This window comes from Primulina huaijiensis, chromosome 18, assembly GCF_012295235.1.
Source record: "Primulina huaijiensis isolate GDHJ02 chromosome 18, ASM1229523v2, whole genome shotgun sequence".
In the NCBI taxonomy this organism is placed as follows: Eukaryota; Viridiplantae; Streptophyta; class Magnoliopsida; order Lamiales; family Gesneriaceae; genus Primulina; species Primulina huaijiensis.
In genome coordinates, this window is record NC_133323.1 from 20,590,706 (window position 1) to 20,598,754 (window position 8,049).

Below are 8,049 nucleotides of genomic sequence, written 5' to 3' on the forward strand. Positions count from 1 at the left end.
GCTGACTTGGTCAATCGATCAACAATAACCCAAATAGAGTTAAAACCTTTCTGCGTTCTGGGAAGACCAGTCACGAAATCCATCGTAATGTGCTCCCATTTCCATTGAGGAATCGGCAATGATAACAATGTCCCAGCAGGTCTCTGGTGCTCGATCTTCACCTGCTGACAAGTTAGGCACTGAGAAATAAACATGGCAATATCTTTCTTCATACCTGGCCACCAATAGAGTCTACGAAGATCCTGATACATCTTAGTGCTGCCTGGATGTATCGAGTATGGCGCGGTATGTGCCTCTGTCAAGACGTCTCGCCGAATATCATCTCCAGCAGGAATGCAAATACGGCCTCTAAATGTCACCAAACCATCTCCATTCGTCGCGAACTCTGAATTACCTCTCTCCTCTGCTCTAGCTCTCAACTCTAACAACTGAACATCAATAGCTTGCTCTCTACAGATCCTGTCCGTCAATGTAGCCCGAATAACCAACGCTGAAAAACGAGCAATGGTTCCAGGAACCACCAAAGCTATCTCCTCTCGCTGCAAATCTAACAACAATGGCTGCTGAATCATAGAACTCAAAGAAGAACTCGACTTACGGCTCAATGCATCCTCTACAACATTCGCCTTCCTTGGGTGGTAACTAATAGTCACATCATAATCTTTAACAAGCTCTAACCACCGTCTCTGTCGCATATTGAGTTCTTTCTATTAAAACAAATACTTTAAACTCTTGTGGTCTGTGAAAATTTCACACTTTTCGCCAAACAAATAATGTCTCAAAATTTTCAGGGCGAAAACCACAGCTGCCGTCTCCAAATCATGCGTAGGATAATTCTTCTCGTAATCCTTCAACTGGCGAGAAGTATAGGCTATAACTTTACCTCGTTGCATCAACACTGCACCGAGGCCCTTCTTCGACGCATCGGTAAAAACAACAAAGTCCTATGAACCACTAGGCAAAGCAAGTACTGGAGCTGTCGTCAACTTGNTGTCGCAAAACAGCAAAGAGGAAAGGCCATTGGACCCGATCATAGGCCTTAGCCATATCCAGCTTCAAAATAACATTACCACCATAAGTGGGAAGAGTGAGACTATGAATGAGCTCCTGAGCAAGGAGAATGTTATCAGAAATCATCCGTCCCGGAACAAAGCCACTCTGATTCAAAGAAATAAGTCTCTCCGCCACAGCCCGCAAACGAGAGTACAACAACTTAGAAATGATTTTGTTCGTGACATTACACAGGCTGATCGGACGGAAATCCGACCAAGCCCGAGCACCCTCGACTTTTGGGATCAAAGTAATCGTGGTGGCACTAAAGCTCTGAGGAAGGGGAGAGCCTCGGAAAAAATCCAAAACCGCATCCAACACATCCTGATGAACGATCTCCCAGCAATGCTGGAAAAACGCCGAAGAAAAGCCATCAGGGCCTGCCACACTGTCAGGAGAAATGGAGAAAACCGTCGCACGCACCTCCTCTAGGGAGGGGGTAGCAGTAATCCCATAGTTCTCCTCATCAGAAATCACCGAAGGAAACCCCGAAAAATCAGGACAATCAAGCACCAAGGGATCCCCAGTGAGTAAATGCTGAAAAAATGAGGCACCCGACTGCTGAATCATCTCAGGACACGTCAGGCAAACCCCATCATCCCATATGCGGAATATCTTATTAGCCACACGCTTCTTCTTAACCATATTATGAAAGAGTTTGGTGTTCCGCTCACCATCCTCAAGCCAGTTGCATGCAGCTTTTTGTTTCCAAAAATCCGCCTCCATGGCGGTGACACGAGCCAGATCCACATTACGGTCGGACAGGGTAGTCCAATTCGAATCAGAAGGATCGGCCTCACGGGCCAACTCAGCAGAACGAACTGCACCCTAAGCCTCGGTGATTTTATCAAAGATGTTACCAAAAACATCCCGATTCCACCACTTGAGGTGATTCTTAAGACGCTTCAACTTGAAAAAAAGACGTGACATACCGATTAGACTGCAAGGAAAATTCCAATTGAGTCTAACAGTCTGCAAAAAACCATGATGCCGAAGCCACATACGCTGGAAGCGAAACGAGCTCGGCCCACGAGCAAAAACCGGAGCGGTAACAAAAAGCGGACAGTGGTCAGAAACAGTATGGGGAAGATGTTCAACTGGAATGGAGCTGAAATGATCACCCCAATCAACGGAAACCATAACCCTGTCCCACCGCTTCCAAATGGTCTTATTCGTCCAAGTAAACGAAGACCCCTCAAAGCCAGCATCAATCAAACCAGAATCCATAATAAAAGTGTTGAACTCCTCCATGGGTAACAACCTACCACCACGGGTGCCCAAACACTCAGACGCATCCCGAACAACATTGAAATCCCCACCAACCAGCCAAGGACCCAAAATAGGCTTGACATGAAGCAGGGAAGACCAGAGATCCCGACGCTCAATATAATCACATCTGGCATACACAAAAGAACTAAAAACAGATGTGGGTAAAAAAGGAGCAGAAACCTTAATGTGAAGGAATTGAGCATGATCAAGTACACACTCAGCCTGCACATCAGCAGCAAAAAACACCCAAATGTGACCAGAAAGATTCGAAATGACTCTAGAAAAACCAAGACGACGAGTCATGAATCTCTGATCTAGATCGATCATCGGTTCCAAAATAGTCAAAACCTTAATCTGTTTCTCCTTAACAAAAGCATGAAGCCTCTGTTAGGGTTTTGGGTTTAGGGTTTAGGGTTTAGGGTTTTAGGGTTTTAGGGTTTAGGGTTTAGGGTTTAGGGTTTAGGGTTTAGGGTTTTAGGGTTCAGGGTTCGGGTTCGGGTTCGGGGTTCGGGGTTCGGGGTTCAGGGTTCAGGGTTCAGGGTTTAGGGTTAGGGTGGGGGTTTAGGGGTTAGGGTTTAGGGTTTAGGGTTTAGGGTTTTAGGGTTTTGGGGTTTAGGGTTTTGGGTTTAGGGTTTAGGGTTTAGGGTTTTTTTTTTAATAAAAACACCGCCGGAAGCGGGGGGGTTAGGCTGACCCCTACCGGTATATAACATAAAATCAACGATACAAGATAACACCTTAAGAGAGGAGGATAAATCAAACCACTCTAAAGGCTAGTCATACAGAACATAAAAACATAGACCTAGGGTGGCAAATACAGGAGCCAAAAACTAATCCCTAAGTGAAATGCATAATACAAAATAACACCGAAGCACATCGATAGAGACATAAAAACATATCGCAACCTATGTAACCAATAATGATCCAGCTCAGAAGTAGGTGCAAAAGACCACCGATAGTACCCATCTCTGAGCTGTCTGTCAATATAAGGCCAATATGAAAATAACCACATAATCCGAGATCGATCAGCAGAGAATCTCCAAGACCCACGAGAGAAAATCCCGATCCACCAATGCATGCAGCATAATATATCACAGAGTAGTCTCAACATGATTGGAGCCCCGAGCCAGAGAAACGAAAAAGAGATATCATCCAGAGCCAACACAACACTCGGCAATTCTAATAGAAAAGTAGGCGGGTAAGGGGAAGCCTGCAGATAACACCCGCCAGAGAACAGGAGTGGACCTAATAGAAGCACCAACCAAGAAGATACTCGAGTCCACCCAAATCCAACAAAAGAAAAAAGAAAGAGTGCAAGTGTCTGGACCAACTCGCATCCACCTGCCAAAAATGGAGAAGAACAAACCCCCAAAAAGCAGAACATGTAGGGTGCAAGTGTCTGGGCCCACTTGTACCGAGCAAATGAGTAATAAAAGACAACCTCCAAGAACAAAAACCTGCAAGAAAATACATACATAGATATATAGGAAGAAAAAGATTCAAAAAGAAGGAGGGTCCCAAATAGCTAAGAATATCTGTATCTGAGGTATGGTAGCCCTGAACGATCGGATCGGGCAAGGATGGAGATATGGCTGGGTAATGAAGGTCCTAACACTAAGGTATACTGCCTGAGGTCATGGGCTCTCGCCGCCAACGCATCCGCCACCGAATTACCCTCCCGGAAAATATGTGAAAAATGAACCATACGTCCCCTCAAAAGGACCAAAATCTGAGACACAATAGAATCCAAATCCCAACAACACCTACGAGAACGGAGGATCTGAATAGAAAGCTGGGAGTCAACCTCGATCCAAAGAGCAAAAAGAGAAAGATCGGAACAAATGAGAAGACCCCTCCAAACCGCCCAGAGTTCTGCCCGTATAGAAGATCCCGCTCCAATGAACTCACTGAATGATAGCAAGACCCGCCCAGAATCGTCACGAACGACACCACCAGCCGTAGAATCGCCAGGATTTTCTCTCGAGCTCCCATCCACATTTAACTTAAAACAACCTGACGGCGGCCGAAGCCAACGAACAATCGTCGTCCGATGATATCTGTGCAAACCAACCGAAATCCCCATCGACCTCGCCACATGGAAAAAGCCCACCCAATGTTTGGGCTTGACAGTACGCGCAGAATGGGCGAGGCGCAGATAAGACAGGATCTGACACTTCACCGTCTCCCCAGAGATGGAGAGCTGGCGGTGCTTCGCATCATTCCGAGCAGTCCAGAGAAACCACAAAACAATAAAAGGGAGAAACTCCCTCAAATGTCCCCGTGGAGCCCAGACAAGATCCCTCTTCCACGCACTAAGGAATAACCTGAAGTCCTCAGTGTCAGGGATACGAACCCTAAAAACAGCACCAAAAAAATGCCAAACAGAGCGAGCTACCGGGCTGCGAATAAACAAATGAGTGAAAGTCTCTGGCATATCACAGCAGTGACAACGAGAAGCTAACGCAAAGCCACGGCGCTGAAGGACCTCATCAATTGGGAGCCACTGATGCCAAATCTCCAAAGAAAGAATGACATCGTAGGCCGCAACCAACTACCCCAACAGGGCCGGAGAATATCAGAAGTCTGGGTGCGCAAACGGATCAACTCCCAAGCGGACTTGACAGAAAAAGCGCCATCGGAGCTATGAATCCAACGAGCCAAATCCGGCTCTCCCGAAAGAATCGGAACCAACACAATCTGCTCCGCAATGGAAGGAGCCACTACAGAACAAAGACGATCAAAAACCCAGGTTCCCTCAGAAATGAAATGAGAAACCCGGACCCCACGGTCACCACGGACCTCAGTGTGACTGGACAAAGGGATGTCCCTAAACCAACAATCATCCCAAAATGAAACTGCACCAAGGCCCACACGCCAGCGAATACCTCTCTCCGCACGAGGCCTGATCTGGAGCAAACGCCGCCAAGTGGGAGAGATAAAACCACGGGACGAAACACAAGCTGGGTGCGCCAAGAAACAATATTTCCTCAGCAAAAATTTGGCCCATCACTAGTAGAATTTCCTTGATTTACTTCGCATATTAAATGAAGTAATAGGTAGATAATTGCTGAAGTAGACGCACGTGAAGTAATAGGGTATCATTTTACTTCGCATTATCACCGAAGTCATATCCAAGAAATTAGCGAAGTCTTTGGCCGGTTCAATGAGGGAAAACCGGTCCGGAATTAGACCGATGCCGAAGTAAAACAACGTCTTTTACTTCATCGATTTCGTAAAGTGCAGAAGTAATAGCTTATATATAACTGCATAGTTTACATTGGATGATGAAGTAAATGTGTTGTTTAACTTCACAGGTTTTGTATTTTGGTGAAGTAATTGATGCGAACGACTTCGATGTTTTGGAACTATGATGAAGTAAATATATTCTATAACTTCACCATAATTTTTATTTGTTGAAGTATTTGATCTTTTTTTACTTCACAATTTACATTTAATGCCGAAGTAGTAGATGTAAAAGACTTCATTTTTTTTGTATTGTAGTGAAGTAATTAATAGAGAACGACTTTACAATTATTGAGTTGTGGTGAAATAAAATCTTTCTTTAAGTTCGGCACAATTTTAATATGACGAGTTATTTTGTATTTTATTACTTCATCATTTAATTTAGTGTTGAAGTAAGTAATCATATTTTATTACAACACAATTTTAATTTAACGAAGTAATTCTTTATCACTACCACACTAATTTAATAAAGTAGTGAAGTAAAAACACAATTTTTACTTTATAAAAATAATTTAATTAATATACAATAATACCACTATATACACACATACACACATATATAACTTAAAATACATTCATTTGATTATTAAATTATCCATCTAAAAATAATGAAAATCCACAAATCCACAAATATATAGATCAATCCACAAGTATAACCCAAAAATATATTCACAAGTACGTATAACCCAAAAATATATCAGCAAGTATATCCACAAAACAAAAAGTGTATATCCAAAAGTATGTCCTAAAATGCACAATGATGCACATGATTCATTTAAGCACCTACATAAGAGTAGACAAATTCATTCTATTCACTTCTGACTTCATCATATTGAGATTGACTGTAATATTGGTTCTTGATTGATCCTGAAAACTGAAATGTAAAAAGCACAACATGCATTAGATTAATAAGAAACTAATATCAACAAAAATCAAGACACTGAAATCTATATATTAATTCTAGTTTCTAAAGGCAAATCTTTGTAAAGTTTATAATAAAAAACTGATATCAACAAAAAAACAATTGGGCATATATCATGCACACCATTCTCACAAATAAAGATCTAATCATATGCATATAAACAACAAAACTAAGCTTATCATAAACAACAAAATAAATGGCAAAACAATATATCAATTATCATAAAACACATATTACCATATGCATATATATCCCAACAGAAACAAATTATCTCAATCATTAATTCTAATAGCACAACTTCCAGAATTAATAATTATATAGATTTCATGTGCACATATCCCAATGACAGCAGTTTATCTCGATAATAAATCATAACATATCATAAAGAAGAAACTTACCATCTTCTCCAACTTTGGATTTTCAGATTCAACTATCTCTTTCATGTACCTCATCACACAATATCCACATTCAACAGAACCACTTTGTTTTAGATTACCCTATATATAATGAAATTGAAAAGTTAATGTAACAATCACAATCCAAATAATAAAAACTATCCATTCATTTCTTAATACATAGGCACAATTCATACCGTCAATTGTTTAAAACACGGCCTTTGAGAAATATCCTTCGAGGCATTGTACATTTTGACCCCACTACATTTTAAAAAGTAAAAAATTATCTTCTTTTTTCCATATTTATAAGTGAATGCATTCAAAATCAATATAATCTACTACTTACTTGATCACTATAGTTTTCCATACATCGTCTCGGTTTCTGTTAGCCGTGGAGTCCAATAAATATATCATATTTTTATCTTCATTGATGATAGTCAAGATCCAATGGTACCTACAAAAATGAAAATATAGCATTGACTAGTATGTAGAAGAAATCAATAAATAACTAAACTCTTACCCGGTGTTGTATGGGATAAGACAGATGCTGTCTCTACACACTGGTTCCAACTGGTCAGCAATATGTTGTGATAAGTCACGCCCATCTTTGCCAATTGGGCATGTAGGTATGCTTCCGGGATCCACAAATGAATATATTGCAACAAGTAATCTAATAAATTAAAAAATGATGAACGTGTGAATTGTGAAACCTTATACACTTTGTACTATTCGCAGAGATGAGATATCAACCATATCACCGCGCATACATAAATCCAGGTTAGCACCGTATGTATTGTTTATAATGACTTTCAACATAAAAGACAAGGGACTTCAGAATTTCCAATACAAGTCATTTCGCTATTACTTTCTGCCCAAGATTGATGGTCAGGGACAAGAAATGTAGGCTTCAAATCCTTACTCAATACAACACAAACAACCAAAAATCGAACGCAAATCTCACCCGAAATCGAAGGCAAATTAATCTCGCACAGAGAACTTTGATTTCTTCTCGATTCAGTACAGAAAAGAAGTGCAGGGGCTTGGGGAAGAACTTCCTGAGCTCTACAATTCTTTTCCGGTGTTTTGGCGGCGCGTCAGAAAACGCCGTGCTGAGGGAGAGAGCAACGGGAGTAGGGTTGGGTTTCTTCTTTCTTTCACACGAGGGACGAG